This window comes from Peromyscus leucopus, chromosome 9 (assembly GCF_004664715.2).
Source record: "Peromyscus leucopus breed LL Stock chromosome 9, UCI_PerLeu_2.1, whole genome shotgun sequence".
NCBI classification, from domain to species: Eukaryota; Metazoa; Chordata; class Mammalia; order Rodentia; family Cricetidae; genus Peromyscus; species Peromyscus leucopus.
The window spans coordinates 87,906,926-87,926,817 of NC_051070.1; the positions used below are offsets into that span (position 1 = coordinate 87,906,926).

The 19,892-nt window shown below is 39.5% G+C and overlaps 1 protein-coding gene and 1 pseudogene across 4 annotated transcripts in view; one reads left to right on the forward strand and one right to left on the reverse strand.

Moving 5' to 3' along the window:
• The window catches only part of LOC114700774, a 48,352-nt pseudogene extending 31,113 nt beyond the window's left edge, over window positions 1–17,239 (forward strand).
• The window catches only part of Fhit (fragile histidine triad diadenosine triphosphatase), a 1,516,285-nt gene that overhangs the window by 730,108 nt on the left and 766,285 nt on the right, over window positions 1–19,892 (reverse strand). The window lies entirely within an intron of this gene.

Genomic DNA, 19,892 nt, shown 5'->3' on the forward strand with positions numbered 1-19,892 from the left:
TTTCTCATCTGAAACATGTATCAATGTATCAGAGCTCTTTGTTCTTTTTTTTTTTTTTTTTTTAGTTTAATTTACCTCCAAACAAACAAATCTGAGATTAAAATACAAAGTCTCCTTTGCTTTACAGTCTTTGCAATGAAGCAGGTAATTTGTACCATGCATGATGGAACTGTACTGACTGGGCAGAATCAATGGCAAAGAAGGAAAACAGTAATCCATCAAAGGACCACAGCCTATCAATCAGTCAGCAGCAAAATGACTGTGTTGCCCAGCGGCCAGCCATCATCACACATACTTTCCTCTGTGACTTCTACACCACACACACTGCTACTGAAATGCAGGCTGTCCTACCTGAACCTTCAGCCAAAGGCCTGGGGGAAGGAACTGCAAAACCATAAACTCCCAGCCCCTTAAAAACCTTCATAATGGATAAAATATGCAAATACAGTCACCAGCATTCCCAGGGAGGTTAACTTGTAAACGACTGAGTGTTATTGAAGCTGACTTTCAAATGAAAAATTTAGATAAGATAGCAAAGCTATTTTTCACAGCCTTCCTGATGTGGTCCTGGAGTTGATGTAGTAGTGAGAAATGATATACTTCATGATGCAATAAAAATGTTTGTTTTTTTTTCCTCACCAACTTGGTTTATGAGGAATGATGCACATGCCTGCTTAAATATTGAGCAAATATCATCTACACAGGGGCATAACCCAGGGATGTAAGACTCCCAGGGCTCAGGAAAGACTAGGTCTCCTTCTGGTGCCCTTGCAAAACAGAGTTCAATGCCACACTGAGTTACTTTTACTCAAGACTTTCTCACTAGCATATACTATGTGACTACTAGAGATACTTTAGATATTATCTTGAGCTCTTGAGGCATTGAAATGGAGAAGAGAGACCCCAGACTCTGCACTCAGGCAGTTTATATTGTAATCAACACTTTGTGCATTTGGAAAGATCGAAGTCGGAAGATACATATTTTCGTTTCTGAAGGATTTGACACTGAAATTAACTCAGTTCAAATTAATTTCATTTTCCTTTGAGATTCAGCACAGATTTATTGAAATTTTGCAATGTAACAACTGAAGTGAGAAGATCATATACCTTAAGAACCTATCAATGATGGTCTTAATCAATAGCTGGCATCAATAAATCTTAAGTCTATGAACATCCTTGCTGGAGCCAAGCAAGTGTTTTTATACAGATAATGATGTCAGTTAGGCAGAGAAAAGGGGAAGATCCTAGTAGAAAGGAAGTGATTATATAACATATGCAAATTGTAAATAAGCAATTTGTGTCATTACAGAATTCTGTATGTTCTTAGGAAGCCTTTCTGCCAGGCACTTAGAGAAAAATGGAAAGTGCTAATAGCTCATTCATCCAAAACTTACTGATGCTTTGTGGTGGGCCCACCGTATTGACTGTGTCTCAGATACTGTTCTGGATGACATATACCAACTCATCTAATCAGGAGCAGATTTTCAGGTCAGATATTTCCTTTATCCTCATTTCACAAATGAAGTGAACAGCATGTAGGCAGGTCATGTGACAACTAAATAATCCAACACCAGAGAAGGCTCTGCTGTTCTGCCAAACTTGTAGTCTTTACTCCATTTTACTGTTTTCAGACTGGTTGCTTAATACATAGGTTTGTCAGCATTCTAGTATTTTTGACTAGATAAGGTCTTTAGACAGTACAACTGAATAAACAAACTTCAAAAGTCCATCTGTCTTCCGCGATGGGATGGCTAGTTAGAGGGAAATATGAAATTGGAGTGGGTCCTATCACAGGGGTGAAGCTACATTCCACAGCCACAACTGTAATAATAGTTAACACCATTGAGTTCTTAAGTAACTGCAAGCATTATAGGTAGGTCAATGCCACTTAGCGCCACCACTTGATGAATTGGGTCCTGTCACCCACATATCATAGGTATACAACTATTGATCAGAGAGGAAATTTCTGCCAGAGGTTCATAGTTAACAGAGAACAGGGCAAGGACCTGAACCCAGATTTGTACAGATTTCAACTGTTACACTATTCTACCAATTTTCCCAACTTACCAAACTTTTTTAAAAAGGAAGAAAGAAATACTTCTTACTTTCTCTATGATCCTTCTCTGACCCATACCAGCCTAAAATGATACCTTCATTTTCTCACCTCTGGGCAAAAGCTTTGAGACTCCAATGTTATCAAGCTGATACTGTGGATGAATGTTCCAAAGAGACTGAGGAGAATATCTTTCATTCTCCTAGTCCTTCCAGGATCCAGATGTTCACAGAACCAAAGCAAGGTGGCCAGGACGAAGTCACAGGATGGGAAATCTAACAGGGGATGAGCATGCATCATTCTTCAGCCTCCCTGCCCACTGTGCTCTCCTACCTCCCTTAGGCACTCTCAGCCCTGCTTCACATCCACAGCCCCACAGTGGCCTACTCTTAGTGACAGCTTGCGACTTCTGCACTGGCAAAAGACTGAGACTTCTATCTATTAGCCAAGTGAATACTCCTGGAGTAAACAAGATCTAAGTGTCTATGAAAGATGCTGAAGGACAGCAGGCTTCCCTTGCTCACCTCCTCCTCTCACTCAAAGTCAAGTATTCAGTCAAGAGCAAATGTCCATTGCCCATCTCTACTTGGAAGATGGTATATATATATATATATATATATATATATATATATATATATATATACATTTCTCCCTTATATATGTACATGTTCTTATATATTAATGTAATATATTATTAATATAATATTCATATGTAATATATATTAAGTATATATATTCTTCTCTTCTCCCTTATTACTAATTTAGCTTCTTAGAGAATTTAGGCATTTTGAATTAAGCATATGGCAAATTACAATATTGTTTTAAGCAATAAAAATAAAGGCCACATAAATTGTTAATTATGTATCAAGTCCTGTGCTAGAATCTGACCTGTATTATGGGCTGACTATCTCAAGAACCCTACAAGCAATTTTATTGCTATCTCTTATAAAGAAGCTCAATCCATAGTCACCGGGAACATTTGTTTATTTATATCAAATTCCAAACCCAAACTATGCAGCCCAAAGATTCTCTAATGTAACCCAACAAAATATTTTTAGATCTGAAGCAATTTTTCTCATGACTTTGTAGCTATTTTTTATGTTTAATACAGAACATAAATCTCTAAAATGGTTTTATGGTATTTCATCAAAACAGGCTCTCTCACACAAATGCTCTTATGTCCTGGCTCCTCCAAGTACACAGCTTGGGATCACAGACCAAGTGCAGTATCATAGGGTGAACGCAACATAAAGAATCAAGATTTCTTCTGTCCATCCCAATATGATTCTAAAATTATAAGCAAATACAGCAAGAATAATGTTTCATGACTGACTTGTTCCATGATCATAAAGTTTCATGAACCATAGGAGTTACTTAAAATGCTCTTATCTGCTTAACAATAAATATAGTCTTTCTTTAAGTATTTTGGGGTAGAAGAGGGAGCCTCTATTCCCTGCACAATAAAGTATCTCTGAAGAATTATTTTAAAATAGGCTGGAGAAAACAATGGAATTGTTAGAACAATTTATCATCTCAAACTTCCTTTTAACTGTTTCTTTTTCATTTGTTTACCTTACAGAATAGAGAGGAGAAAAGAATCATTCACCTGAACAGAACACAACACACAGGCACACTTTAAAACAGCCGCACACAATCTGGTTAAAAGATGGGATAGTTTTTGTCTTAGAAAAGCCTTTGTTGCAAATCTTAAGCCAGAAAGTTCATTGTTTGAAGAGTGTATATAGATAAAGTACTTTTTTTTTTTGAGAACTTCATTTTTTGATGCACACAGTGATGTCTTTAAAAGCTTGACCTTCTATCCACATACCCATTGTCCTTCTGAAAGTTGAGCTTTCCACCACCACCTCCCTCAACAGCAGTGGTTCTCAACTTTCCTAATCCTGCAACCCTTTAACAGGGTAATTCATGCTGTGGCAACCCCCAACCATAAAATTATTTTAATTGCCACTTCCTAATTGTAATTTTGCCGTTGTTGTGAATAACAATGTAAATATCTGATATGCAGGCTGGTCTTTGGTGATCGCTGTTAAAGGGGTCATGAGGTTGAGAATCACTGCTCTACATTATCTATCATCTTGGGCCATTTGTCTTCACAGTCACTCTTCACAGGGTATGAATCCCTCTTTTCCAGGGAGACACGTTCTGCCCAGTTGCTTCATTGCACAGCTAAGGCACCATCACTTTCCTAATTAGAACACAGACTTTAACATAGAATCATAAATATCTGCTGTAATGAAGAGTCAGGTGGGGCCTCAGAAAAGATAACACATTTCCAGTGTTATCTTGGAAAGCTTTGCCCTCCCATTCAAGACATGAAATGTGGTTTTTAGGCTGAGATTACAGAGTCCTAGGAAGTAACAATATACTGTTTTCCTGTACCACAGCCCTGCTACATGTGCACTTTAGTGATCCTGGCCCTACCTGGTCTTTCCACATGGTCTAAACTGAGTAATATAGAGAAGTGCTATCAATGACTCATGCGAACTTATCATTTGAGAATCTTTTGAGAGCCCCATCTACAGACTCGGATTCTCTAGGACAGGGTAAGACTCATTAATGTGCACCTACAACAAGTTCAGAAGTGAGCTACGTGTGCACCTGAGGAAAAGACTGACTGACTTCAGTCTCAGATTCCAAAGCCCTCAGGCCAGTGTTAGCCTGTCTCCCAGCTTTGAGAAACTCTTAGAAGGCACTTCCTAGCAAAGGTTGATTTGAAGAAACCACACTGCCTAAATGACAAGGGGAAAGTAGAACTTGATGTAAAGGCTCCTCGCTTGAGCTGATAACAAGTCAACTCTGGTTCTGACCCATCTCATTCTCAAGCCTTCATGATCCAGGAGAGCTGTGAGCAATCTGTATCAAAAGAAAGCCACTCATGGGGCCAACTGTAATTCTGCTTAAGCTTGTCTGAACTTGCTTTTTCTTTTTAATCACGCCCCCCATAGTCCCTGAAGATTTCTTCTCTTTCAAAAAACTCACTCAAACCTCAAAATGTATGTGATTTCACTAGCAAAACTAGCAACCTTTAAAACAAAAAGCCCAAGTATTTCTGTTCTTAATACAGTCCTTTATTGTCTTTCCTCTTACCCATTTCCCTATGCAAAACCAAAAAACAACAAAAAAAGTAAAATATTAACATCTCCTTAAAACTTAATGAATTGTAAAGTCACCCAAAAGCCACATTGCTAGTACCATATTAATGCATTTAATTTGTGCATCCATTTGCTGCCATTAGAAGGCCAAACACCTAAACAACCCCAAAGCAAACAGCAACAATAGACAGGAAAACAGCAGTTACAACATGAAATGTCTACAGTACAAGTAAGTTGTAGTTTAAGTCAGAAAATGAGGGCTGAGGTGGAGAGAGCAGTAGGACTTCAGAGGTCTAGCCTGATCTATAAAGAGGCCAAACTTCAATTGTATTCACACTAATGGGATCATATTTAGGGTTGTTTCTGTTTTCTGTTTTTAAGTCTTGGTTTTCTTTTATATGAGCACACATGCTATATGTGAAATGTAATTCTGTTTGCTGGGGGTGGTGGTACACACTTTTAAATTCAACAGAGGCTGGTGGGTCTCTGAGTTCAAGATTAGCTGGGTCTACATAAAGTGTTCTAGGCCAGTTAGGACTCTATAGTGAGAACCTGTCTCTAATGAATAAATAAGTAAAATTATACTATAAAAAGGATTTACCACTAAAGATCATACCTGTCTTTGGAAGAGTCTGAGATGTGTAACTTATCTTTATCCAGTTCAAGAATGAGAAGCTCCAAGCCTTTGGAAGGATTCAGGCTCCCTCTGGGCTGTCTGAACACCTTCAGTGTAGGCCAGTTGTGTTGACAAGTATCCTTTGTCCTTCACGGATGCTTAACTTCAATTACTGTTCCCCTGGGTACTGGAGAGTGTAGTCAGAAAGTTTCTCCTGTCAGCCAGTTACCCCACCCCCACTCCTCAGAAGCTTATATTAATTATAACTGTTTGGCCATTAACTCAGGCTTATTATTGACTAGTTCTTACATTTAAATTAACCCATAATTCTTATCTATGTTTAGCCATGTGGCTTAGTACCTTTTCTCAGACATTCTCATCTTGCTTCCTCTGCGTCTGACTGGCAACCCCTGACTCAACCCTTCCTCTTCCTCAAATTCTTTCTCTGCTCACCCCACCTATACATCCTGCCTGTTACTGGCCAATCAGCATTTTATTAAACCAGTGTACAAAAGCATTATCCTACAGCAGGAGAGGTTATCAGAAACTGTTCTGCTTTTCTGTGACTTTTTCTTAGCCTCACTCACAAGAAGTCACAAAAATTAAGCAAATCTGTGCTTCAAGCTGCAAGGGTCAAGTTAACATCCCAGGGTCTATCTTTTCCCTGAGCTGTTGATCCCTCTGAATCTTGGCTGCTTTCCTGCCCTGCCTGTCTCTTCTACTTTGAGAGACTATTCTTCTGCCTTCTACTTATGCCTGGCTTCCCAGCTGCTCATCCAAGCTCCAAGCTCATACACTTTGTGTAGGTAGAAGCAGTGTGAAGAAACATGGCTTGCTGCTCCCATTTCAGTGAGTCATTCTTTTCTGGAAGACTTTTAGATTTCAAAGCAAGTATACTTCCCTTTTGTCAACATTGGGCCTTTCAGTGTTTAAAGAAGTGCTGTTGTCACAAATTACTCCAATTGCACCAAAGCAGAAGTCCCTAGACAGATTTAATTGTCATGTAACCATTTCTCCAATAAATAAGGTTTTCAATCTAGAATTTCAGAAGCAAAATCAATTTTAAATAATTAATTTACACAAACCACATAGGAATCATTTTTGGTAAGACTGACTGAATATGTGATAATATATATCTATGCAATCCAGTAAACATAGGACACCAACTAGTTCTTCAGGTTCAGTGATCTCTTTTGAGATAGGTATCTGAGGCAATTTTTGCAATTTGTCAACAGTCCTAGAAGAAATCTAAAATAACCACAAATTGGTGTTATTATTTGGAGTTCTTGAAAAACATTTGATACATATTTGATGATAAATGGACACAAGGCAGAGAAATCATTTCATCTAACACAGCAATAAAACAGCAATAAGCCACCCCACCCTGTGCTCATCAGAGAGCAAGATGAGAAGGATGCTGGTAGAATATCACTCCATAGCTGCCAGCAATAGTGCGACCCAAAGGAAAGAGACAGACGGTTAAATGGGAGCATCATTTCAGCACAACTTAGTATCCTAGACGAAGATCTATGTAGAGGGATGGAGAAAGAGTAAGCTGTCCCTTCAACCTGGGACTTCCAAAATACCTAAAATTTCACCCTCAGAAGAAAATAAAAGAGTGATAAGAAAGATAAATTTTGATCATAAAAACCTTAATGGCTCTTTCTGAATATTGCTCAGCTAGTATGTCTGATCTAAGGTAGGAAGAGTTATCCACCATTCAGCCAGCTTGAGAACACAGCAGAGGACTTGAGATAGGATTGTTTATAGAGCCTGCTGATGTGAATTTTCTAGGACTGCAATCAACCACAGTAGCATGTTCTTGTTAGGAAGGTTCTATGCTCATCCTTAGCAGGTCTATCCACCATTGTGTTAGCATTACAAAAAGAAAAAGAAAACAAAAACACACCTCCCAGGCATTCTCTATAGAAATTACATCAGAAAACAAAGTCTAAGAAATTGCTTGATTTTCCACATTTTTAAGAATTTTAAGATTGAGTCACTGAAGATACAGATCTGAAAACACAAAACAATGACTTTTGTATGGTATAGTGTAACAAATTGTATTAACTGAGGAGGAAATACAGCACTTCCTAGATGTACAAGGCACCATGCCAAAGATATTACAGAAAGTGTGTCAATCTTCACAAGTCATGAGGTTGTGAAGTTTTTATGGATGAGAAAAATGAAGCTCAGAGTAGTTTAGGAATCTACTCAAGGTTAGGCAAGTAGTTGAGAGTCGATTTGAAACTTGGTCCCTGGATGCTCTATCAAAAGCTCTTAGCCACATGACTTCATCGGCCTCTTGGACTACATTGATCATTTTAATGTCTACCTGCATATTCCCCACACTTTACTAATGTAACTATGGATTATGGATATGTGCCTTTCCTAGCTGCTCTTAAAGTATGAGCTAGATATAAAATTAATGACATCCTGGGGGCTGTGATTCTTCCCTAGAATATCTTACAAATAATGTGGTTTATGAAATCTTTATATCTAGTTGAAATGTGTTTACTAAGCTCTGCCACACACACACACACACACACACACACACACACACACACACACACACACACCCTTTTGTGTTGGTATTGCACACTGTCAGTACAAGGTGCTACAGGCCTAAGAAGCTTCCATACCAAGTGCCCATTCCCTCAATATAATTCCCTAGCTCTGGCAAATGAAGTGCCTGGTCCGATTTCCTTTCCCACAGTGCTGAGCTTCCATGAAGGTACATTAGATGAGAAAGCTTCAGATCTTACTAGGAGTTTGGCTCAATCCATGTTGTTGCTGCTGTGTGTCAGTGTGTAGAACATGAGTTTCAGAAGAGGCACAAAATTGTGTTTATCACCTAGAAATGTCCCATTGCAGCTAGTAGGGATGCATTCCTTTAATCCCAGAACCCAGGAAAAGAGAGTCCAAGAATAGCTAGGACAACATGGCTACACTGTGAGAAGGTATCTCAAAAACAACCAAATAAAAGAAATATAAAAAAAGAAACTTCACACTACAAACCTGCATTTCGGTGAACATTTAGAAAGTATAGAGAAATGAATAATCTATCTTCTGGGAAAAATTATGCTGTGAGCCTTGGTCTTCCCCAGTAGCAACCTTACGATGGTGGTACATGTAAAAGCATTTTAGTGATTCTTCAGTTATAAGAAGAACGTGAATAGAGAGAGATGGTTAAAAAATACATATAACACACACACACACACACACACACACACACACACACACACACACACACACACATACACCATCTATGCCCCAAGAGCAATGCAGGGCATATTTTTCAGATACCAAGGCATGCATACAGGTGACAAAGAAGAAAACAACAGATGAATTCCACCCTGGAGGAAATTAGCTGTGGACGAGATAGTGGGTTTCTACAGTGATGAGAAGAGGATAGAGCGGTTGATCAGCAGGATAGAAAGGAACAAGAGAGCACAGGAAGAATAAAGTGGCTCCTGTAATACTCCCGTGATTCATCAGTGTTGAAATGAAGCAACGAGAGGCAATGACTCGTGTCATAGCAGAAGATCATGTGGCAAAAGAGCCAAGAAACCAGAAACACCAAGGAAAGACTGCCTGAATTCAAGCAGGAGCGTCTTGCTAAGAAGGCAGTGAAAGTGCACCTTTAATATCATTGTTACCGGAAACTTTGGGGTGTACCCTGTTGAGCACCATAAGTTTGCATGGAAATCTCAGTCCCTCTTGGGGTTCTTAGTCCCACTAATAAAAGATTTTAAGAATGGACTCAGAAGGAAACTCAAGGACTATTTTATTAGCGTTACAGAGATGAACTATGGGGCAGGCAAGCTGTAAATCTCTACAGCTTCCTTGAGGAAGACAATGGAGGAAGGAAGAGAAGAAGCCATACCTTTGTGAGGTAGGCAAGGAGGCACAGCACGCAGTCTCATGGCAAAAGGAAGGTAACCGAAAAAGCCCTACATACCAGAGAAAGTGTGCTTGTGCTCTGGCCAGCATTGGAAAGAAAAAGACAAAAATGAGGAAAGAGTTAAAGGTATGCCTTTCCACATCAGCACTGAGAATGCGGACAGACCTCACAGAGCCTTGTGGCAGCTCTGCAGCTATTGCCCAAAACAGTGACTCTGTGAAGCAGAAGTACATGCTCTCATGAGGGAATAATTACTCCTCCCAACCCTTAAACAGGGCAGTAGGTGAATCCACCTTCCAAATGGGTAATCATTTTGCTAGATGATTGACAGGTCCAACTGGGTAAATTCTTTCATTTTCAGTAGCTTGGGATGTTAGTCTCTACCCAGGCTACGTGGAGATTTTATTCTCTTGATCAGGAAGAAATAGCTTTCTTTTAATGAGCCTCAATAGAACCTTGATCAAAGCTATTGTAACAGAATGATCAGGTTTCAGAGTCTGTGAGCAATTTACCAAAAGCCAAGTATACATAGAGCATAATGGATAAATCAGAGTTCACAGAGAGGCCCATTAATTCTCCAGGGCCTCAGCATAGAGACAGGAATATCTAGGCATGCATTTCTGAGAAGGAAAACATCACTGTGCTTGAGTACATGGGGAAATGTCAAGTAGGCTGTACATTTCAAATGCTATATGAATGGCTATTTTTGTGCAGTGGGATCACAGTGGATTCTGTTAGGTACCACTTGACCTTAACCATCACAAAGGAAAGAAAATAAAAAAGTTAAATGTATCTTTACTTTTCCATGTTCAGGACAATTTTTTTATTTCAAAATTATTCAGAAAACCTATGCGGAAATCAGGCATGTCATGTTGGAGTTAAAAGAAGTCATTGATTATATTACATCATATTCTATTATAAAACTGAAAATGTGTGACTCAACCTAGTCTCAAGGGAGGTTGGACTTGAGGGGGTGATGATCAGAAATCAAGGGGGCTGCTAAAGAGAGCCACTGTAAGACTCTTTAGAAACCGTGTAGTCCACACCACAAGGCATTCTAAAGTCACCCTGTGAGAACCACCGACAGGATCCACTGTGAACACAGAAATCTGCAGTCAGCCCTCTGATCTAATGGCCTGAAGGAAGGCTAAGAGTCACTGATGAGCGAAAAGATTATCAACAAGAAGCTGCAAGAGGGAGAATGTGAGAGCAAGACTGAAGTCCACACTGGAAGCTGTGCACTTAACATGGAGAGAAGACGAAGGCACTAAGAAGGGAGGGGCATTTGCAGGGGAGGAATAACATGACCACTCTACTTCTTGCAATGGAAGTTTAAAAGTCCAAAAAGTTTCAAAAGATGATTTTCATAAAGTACATAAACCTTTGTGTGAGCTCTTAGAGAAGATGAGAACACCAGTTTGCATTCATTATTAACATGGGGAATGTAATGATCTACTATTGGGAGGACTTTGCAGACTATTCAAATAAACTCTATAAGCAGATAAAACTCACAACCCACACTTGCAGTAGTTTGGTATTGCTAAACTATATGATGGACTCTTGCTCCTAGGAGACCTGAGTTCCTTTCCCAGTGCCCACATAATAGTCACAACTATCTGTAACTTCAGTTTGAGGGAACCCAAATGCCTCTTCTGGTCTCTGAGGGTACCAGGCATCCACATGGTACAAACAAAACACATAATCACATAAAATAAATAAATCTAAAACATAATTAACTGAAAGCTAGGATGGGTAGCAAATGCCTACTGATCAAAGGCTCAAGGGGAGAATGAGTTTGGGTCCTGCCTGGTCTATGTAGTAGGACCTTGCCTAAATAATTAATAATTAATAATAATAATAATAATAGTTCCACAGTTTTACTACATGGAAACATATCAACTACTATAAAAATTTTTATGCATTGAATATTTCAGAAAAAATTCCTATTTATGTTAAAAATTCTACACGGATGACAGAGCGATTAGGACTTGTGAGAGGGGTAAGTTGCGATGTACCTAGCCCAGAGCCAAATTATTTGGGGCTATTATTAGCACCCTCAATATTCATTTCCATCTCTCTGTGCATCCCCTAACATTCCTATAACTATCAGGTAAATCCTTTTGGACTGAATTAAGGCACGACTGAAATTTCCACCCACCCCCAAAGCTAAGAAAGCCTTCAGATGATGGCATCTGAAATTTGTCATGGAGATGTTACCAGCGTGGCTGTCACCACCATGTGCCACCAAAGCACATGGAGAGCCTGGATTTGGGACATCCTTTAGTCTTGAACTAAAAGAAATTAATTAAAAAACAAAAACTGAATACCATTGCATATCTTCACTTGAAGACCAAGGACAGTACACTGAATAAAGAGACCAGATTCCCTAGTTACACAAACATTCCCAATGAGTCACCCCGCAGGTGGCAATCAGTGCAGAGTACAGGCCTGAGGCTTTGACCAAATCTGGCAAGACAGGAAAGAGAAAGTTACAGCCTTGGTAGAGAGAAATGTTGACCGTGATGACTAGTAAAAGAAGCGATCTTGCTGGGCGGTGGTGGCACACGCCTTTAATCCCAGCACTCGGGAGGCAGAGGCAGGCGGATCTCTGTGAGTTCAAGGCCAGCCTGGTCTCCAAAGCGAGTTCCAGGAAAGGCGCAAAGCTACACAGAGAAACCCTGTCTCAAAAAACAAAAAAAAAAAAAGCGATCTTTATGTCCCAAGAGGATACAGGGATACAGGGAACACCCAGCTCCAAATCTCAAGCACAGTTCAGCGGTAATATCTCTAAATGACATTTTAAGACTCATGATTTTCTAGGATGTTTATTTGCTCACTGGGAAATCAATAATACAAAGTCTTTTATATCTATATTTCTGTGGAATTCCTCATATAAATAAATGCCCAAACCCAGGGCAGGGAGGGTGATGCTCTTCACTGGTTTTCATTTCAGACCCTGCAAGAATGAACTCTGGTCACAAGTCAAAGTTTAATAAAGGCAGCAGAGGCAGCCACACCTGACAGTAACACCCTACTAACAGAGTCAAGAACTAGTAATTTTCCTGGGCTATACATCAGTGACTTAACATGTGTCAGTGTATACCAGTGGTAATCCAGGAAGGGGCTGAGAACTCACTCATCTTATAGATGACCAAAAGAGAGGCTTGGGGAAATTCAACCACATGCCTAAGGGGACTCCATTAGTTAAAAAAAATCTAGTGCAACATTAGTGCTTATTGGGGAAGAATTCAACAGGAGACACTGTCATACCGAACAGATACCTAAGGCAGAGAGAGATGCAGCTCAGTGGCAGGGAACTCCCTAGTATACAAGGGGGCCTTACATTTGATCCCCAGAACCACAGAAATAAATAAAAGCTACTTGTGATTTGTGAGGCCAAGAAAATGTGGCCAAAGGTATTTAAAGCACCCAATGGATGTAATGAATTCAAAGCGGTGATTACTAATTAGCGCATCGCTCTCCTGGCTGCCGACGGATGGTGCTGCAGTGCTGGAGCTCACTTGAAAGGCGGCTGCTCTCGAGTTGATTAAATTTCTTTCCAAAATCTTTTTTACGTTATTAATTTCCACAGCAGCAGTCTTCACAGACGTGTAAACCTACACCTGGTCCCTCAAGAATTAACACATATTTTTAATCAAAATGGTCTGGAATAAATTATTATTTCATAGACTTTTATTACCACTATTAATTCTAAATACATGAGATTTTAAAACAAGAGACATTGAAAGTATACAAATACAGGTGTCCTAAACATCAAATGTATATGACTTCTGATTACTAAAATTGGATAGGGAGTCACTTTAGTTTACATGAATAATTTAAAACTTCAAAGAAAGCAAAGATTTGTCAAAAATTTACAAACTTCAAGCAATAAACTAAAATTGTCTTTTAAGAAATACTAAAATGAAAGTAGTCACCATTAGAAAGATTTGACACATTGTTCTCTTATGATCCAAATTATAGTAACAGAGACTTGTGCATAATAATGAACAGTTTAATTATTTTAGGCCTGACCAGATTCTTTTTTAAATTAAGTGCCCCACAGAACTTAAATGTGAATGCTTCTATCTTGGTTTGCTACCCTTCAGCAGGCACTTTTTTTTTTTTTTTTTTTTTTTTTGGTTTTTCGAGACAGGGTTTCTCTGTGTAGCTTTGCGCCTTTCCTGGAACTCACTTGGTAGCCCAGGCTGGCCTCGAACTCACAGAGATCCGCCTGCCTCTGCCTCCCAAGTGCTGGGATTAAAGGCGTGCGCCACCACCACCCGGCTTCAGCAGGCAGTTTTTAAAACAGTTCACTTTTTAGTGTCCACAGATTGGCAAAAACCAACATAGAAGCATTCACATTTTTAGTTTGCTAACCCTCCCTCTCCACCCCTCCCTCCATGCATTTGCATGTGCATGTGTGTGTGTGTGTGTGTGTGTGTGTCTGTCTGTCTGTCTGTCTGTGCATGAACATTCGCGTGTGTATGCACACAGGTGGTGAATATTGGTGCAGATACATGAGGAGGTCAGAAGACGACCCCTGGTTTTGTTCCACAGTTGCTGTTGCTCCTCAGTTGCTGTCCCCCTAGCTTTTAGAAGATGGGGTCTCTAACTTGAAGAGGCCGGCTGGCCAGTGAGCCTCAAGCATCCACCTGTCTCCATCTCCCCAGCCTTGTGCTTCACCATGTCTGGTATTGTTGGTTTTCACATGGGTAATGGGAGTAGTGTGGACAGCAGCATGCTTTCAAGGCACACACGTTACTGAGGTGTCACGCCAGGCCGCTATGTCCATGTTTCTCTAGACATGAACAGTGGAATTTGTTTAAGATCATCTGTTAACACCTCTTGCTTCACTCTTCAGTCCTTACAAGCTAACTGCATTTCAGCTGCAGAGAGGCTGGACTTGGCTCAAGTGTTCTTTGCAAAACTCCACTGCCTCTTACATCCCAGGCCCCATCATGAATTTGTTTAGACAGCCGAAGACAGCTCCAGCAGCTAACTGACCGAGAGGGGAAACTAGAAATAAACAGGGTGTAAAAGAAGCAGAAAGGCTGCTTCAGGGCAGGTCTATGTCCCCAGGTGCTACATCACACCAGCCATAAATCTCAGCTTGGATTTAGGTATGTCACTTCTCTAACTAATTTCTTCGCCACCGAGATAACGGGAGCAATGCAATGTCTCAAAACAAGGTGATAATGTAAAGCTTTTTAGGAAACGCCTGACAGTGTATACACAATGAATACTGGCTGGCTTGAGATTTGTAAGAGTATGTCATTACTTTATACACTAGAGTGTCTGCCAGGATGAGCTGCGTAAATGATGCTCATAAGAACACTAAGGAAGAACACATTCTGAATATGCACAAGCTGGAAGGAGAGATGAAGAACCCTTGAGTAACATGTATTTAAATTCTAGGAGGAAAACAATGTGATCAAATATTGCCCAAGAAAGACAGTCAAAGAAAGATGTGGCTTTCTGTGAGGTGACTGTTTCATGTCAGGGCCAGATCACGTGGGCCCCTGGCCATGATGGTGGGCTGATGGGGACCATCACCTTCTTCATCTGTAATGTCATGGACTATGTCACACTTTGGTACAGGAATACTGGGAATCGTCACCATCTTCTTTCATAAAGTCAGAGATGTCACATCTTGGCACAGCAATGCTCATCTGCTACAGTTATCCCTTCAGTCTGACAGGAGGAGAAAGCAACTGGAAAACAGCTTCTATTACTATGGTAAGTTCCTCCAAATAATTAACATTCTGGAATGTTCCTCCAGTTAAAAGCATATGAGACCACTAGGGAGGGTGCCTCCCTAAAAACACAAACTCAGGAACCCGAAATGTACGGTTAAAAACATAGAAGAAGGGGGAAAAAACCTCCAAAATGCCATCTAGTTTGTCTTGTGTTGGCTTTCTGCTGGGGGCATTGGGTCTGCCCTCAGGAGTGTAACATGGTTCTTATCTAATACAGGAAGAGCACACACAGAATATTCTTGGACAGGGGCAATGCCATCTGTATGGGAGAAATTATTGAAACAATTGATTAGCTTGTACGAGTAAGGAATACAGAGAACAGCTACCCTTTTTTACCTGTGGTAGTGACTTCATGGTCAAGATTTATTTTAATAAAAGTTGGTCAATAGAGAGAGGCTCTAGGATGAGGCTGGATATAGAGAAAGGAAATTCATGTGTGGAAAATTTTTAAGAAATTTACTTTAAGAAGGAGAAAATGCATTATTTGTCAAATTTGCTTATCAAATACAGTTCCAACAAAATGCCATTAACCCCTGTGTAAACTGCATCCAGAAGTGAATGGGATCTTATAATAAGCTGATTAGTCTGTTAATCCAGAAAATACCCAGTATACCATGTACACAAAAACGCTGCCAGTGAGCTGGAGTCTTGGAAAGAACTGCCCCAGAAAAGGCCACCAGACTCAATTAACTCACATCTGGTCAGATTCCTCTAGATAATGTTGGCTCACAAGTGGATTTGTGCAACATAAGAACACAGCATGCCATTTAAACATTCATGGGTATAAATACTTTAAAGAGTGTGTTTTTCTTTATTTCTATCTCTTTCTTTTCACTTATCACAAACTCTAAGAGAAAGAGCCTAAGATTGCAGTAGTCCTTCTTAGGTCTCAAAGGAACTCTGGGACAAATGGCTGAGGTGCCTATGTAATATATTAAAGGGGATGCTGGCTATCAGACTCTTTGCATCTCAAGTACCAGTTACAGAGTCCTGGCTCCTCAGCACTTCTCACCCCCTACCCTAAAACTCTCCAGCCCCTGAGCTTTGCTTCCCTTCCCCTAGAATCTCATTTCTAACATAACCTGAGTCATTTAGGCTAGCTCTCTTGCTTCCGTGTCCTCTCTTGGTTCCCTTTGCCCTCTTGGTCGTATCTTCTCTTTTTTCTCTTCCTTTCTTACTCTCCCCACCACCTCCTCATGGCCCAGTCTATTATGCTGGCCATGTTCAGTCTGTACTCTTCCAGATGCCTATGGCTGAATTTTCTCCCATATCTATAATAAAAATCGTCCCCTCAACCATACCTAGGAGTGGTCATGTTCTCATTTTCATTCAGTCCTGGGCACCAGAAGTGAAAGGGAACTACCATTCCTTACCAAAGCTCAAGAGCATGATCTCACACTCTCCTTGCCATTTCCAAGCCCACATCAGACTTGATCCCCCAGCTGATGCTAACCTGATACATGACTGTCAGTTCTGCAAAGTCACACTTCAGGGAGCATCATGTCCTTTCTTAAAAACAACACTAATTATGAAAGTAACCCTTTTAGTCTCTTGCTCCAAAAAGTTCAACAATTTAGCAGACTTCCCCATAATTCACTGCACTCCAGAAATTAAATTAATGGCAGCTTAGCTGGCCACACTGAACCCTCTAAACCCCTACGGGCTTGTTCCTTTGATTAGCCCAGATCAAGGCGGCAGCAGCTATTTGCAGGCAGATTAGAGCGACTCAGGTTTGCACTGCTGTCAGTGCTAGAAACTGTTGACAGCGTGTCCACAGCCATCTGTGACATGTAACAGTCAGGTTATTCTTAAAGGAGATCCATTTAAGTATGGTGAGAAGTCCATGTGGTGGAGAGGTGTGATGGCCCTTCATATACACCCAGCACAGCCCTCAGTGGGTTTCTGTTCACACTTTCCGTTCACACTCTGTTAGCCACCACCAGGTGCCAAGATTCCCAACAGGAGCAGGCATCATTTGGGAGCCAAGTTTACTTGTGTCTTTGTTAGAAAGACAGTCATATTTTATCCTTTATCCTTCCAAAATCTAGCTTCACATCACATGGCTCTAATTAATGGTGTTTTAATGGTTGGATAGTGGATTGGTGGCTTCTAAAAGTTTCCAGAGTTAGTCTAGTAATTACTGTTTCTGGGACTCATTGGAATATGTCAGAATATAAAGCTGTAGATACATGCAAGTAAATAATTTAACAGAAGAGAGTGGCAGGTGATATTCTGCTAAAATCCCATTCTCAAAGTGAATTAATCATAGAGCTCTTTGAGGGTGATTTTCCTTAGCTCTAAAATGGGTCATGATACCTATCACAGATACATGCATTAAACCATCCAGTATAAGGCAGAAACCAGATAGATTCCAAGAAGTCTAGAAAACAAAGCTCATTATAAAGTTGTAAACAATTTTCCAACGAAAACAGCCTTTCCTTCTCACTCAATTATTTTGACTTAATATTGGGCTACTGTGGATTAGGCTGAATTTAATGAATAAATTAGAATTAAATACTACATTACTTAATAATTTATTTAATTCTAAGGCACCTTCAATTTCTAATAGTCTTCATATAATTACAAAAAGACATAAATAAAAGAAAGAAGGAACCATATGTGCTCATTATAAACTGCATCCTAATTTCCAAAATGTTTAAATGTATTGAAGTGGTATAGGGGAATTTAATACCCTATCATACCAAAAAGGCTCCAGTAGAAGGCAGTCAGACAAGAGGCCTTCTATTGTGTTGCAATTTACAGAATAAAAATCCTTTAGAATATTTCAGAGTGGGAGAAAGAAACATGGTCAAACAGTGGGAGAAATATATATGCCTGAACTCGTTCTACAAGTATATCCATTCAACTTGCCTCCTATTTGAGCAGTAAACATCCTAAGGACATATTGAGATAAACACAGAAATTTCTCCTAGTTAAGGAAAACATTGTTCAAATATTATCCCTTGTCAGAATATAAAGTCTGTAGGAGAAAGTTTTCCACCTCCTTGGACCAAGCACTGGCCATGAGAATCCTAAGATGTCAGGCTTGCTGCCTGGAGCTTCTGCAGATGCTCTTGTCCTGCTTCCAATCTGACCATGAGTTTGGAGATCACAGGTGCACACCACTGTATCCAGCTTTATGGGTTACTGAGACCCGAACTCAGGTCCTCACTCCAGCAAGCACTGTACTCACCAAGCCAGCCATCTCCCGGGCAGAGAATCATGACTTCTTTTCAAGAGAAATACTTTGTGATTGCTTGTTTATTGTTGTTTTAAAGCTAGCCATGCGAAAGTCACAAGGAGAGGCACGAATTTTCAGGGAACTTTGTCAACATGAGGAATTATTGAGCATTTACAATGCATAATAATTTGATAAATAGAAATTTTTAGTTATTAAACCCAATGATAAAACTGAAAGCCTAGTAGGAACTATTTATTCAGGCCTACCTTGGTAAAATAAATACATGTAATAAACACAGAGTATAGGCAGTTTTAACTTTATATGTGGGCCAGCAAGGGCCATTTCTTTCCAAACATGTATCACCCCATATGTGCTGTGATTTACAGTCCCTAAAGCATTAAAGTTTAAACTCTGGATTGGATGTCTTGGATTCATTGGAATTCTGATCTAATAGTCTCTCCAAAATAGATGCAGGCTGGAAGACAATTTCCCAAAGTTTAAAGCCAGATGGCACATATCAGCTAAATATTTTTCCCTTTCTTGTTCAGAAGAAAATTCATGTTGGAAGTAGTGAGTCAACTTATGTAAGATAAGAATTTAAGGAATCCTTACTCACCAGTCCCAAACATAGGGTTCTATTTAAAGAAAACACATTTTAGCTTTTATATATATATATATATATATATATATATATATATATATATATATGCTAAAATATATATATATATATATAGTGATACTGGCAGAGGAAACCTTTTTTTGGAGGAAATTCCCTTAACATTAAAAAAAAAGATACTCCTATCCTATTTTTCCCCATTAAATTTTACACAATCTAGTAATCCTTTTTCTTCTCACTAAACATTAGAATCAGTTTGAGCTAATCCTGGTAACTAAAATGTCTGATTATTTTATCAAGTACTTTGTTGTTAAATATATTATTCAGCATTAGGTTTTATTCATAGTTTTCCATTTGGTATTTAAAAATAGTGCCAAAAATCTAGTTCTACTATTGTTAATCTGAGCATGGTAGAAAGCCAAGTTATGAAAATTATGTGACATTCTCAAGTGCATCTATTATGTTCTCTCTCCTGTCATGGACAGAAAAACTCCATAGCAACCTATGGAGATGTTACCATACTGAGCCATGCAGCCAAAAGACATTTAGTGACTAAGGAATTAGCTAAGCTTGTATTGTTCTCTCCATCATAGTTAACGTCCCTATTCTCTAAGATGAAAGGTATCTACTGCAAAGTATCCTTCAGTTTA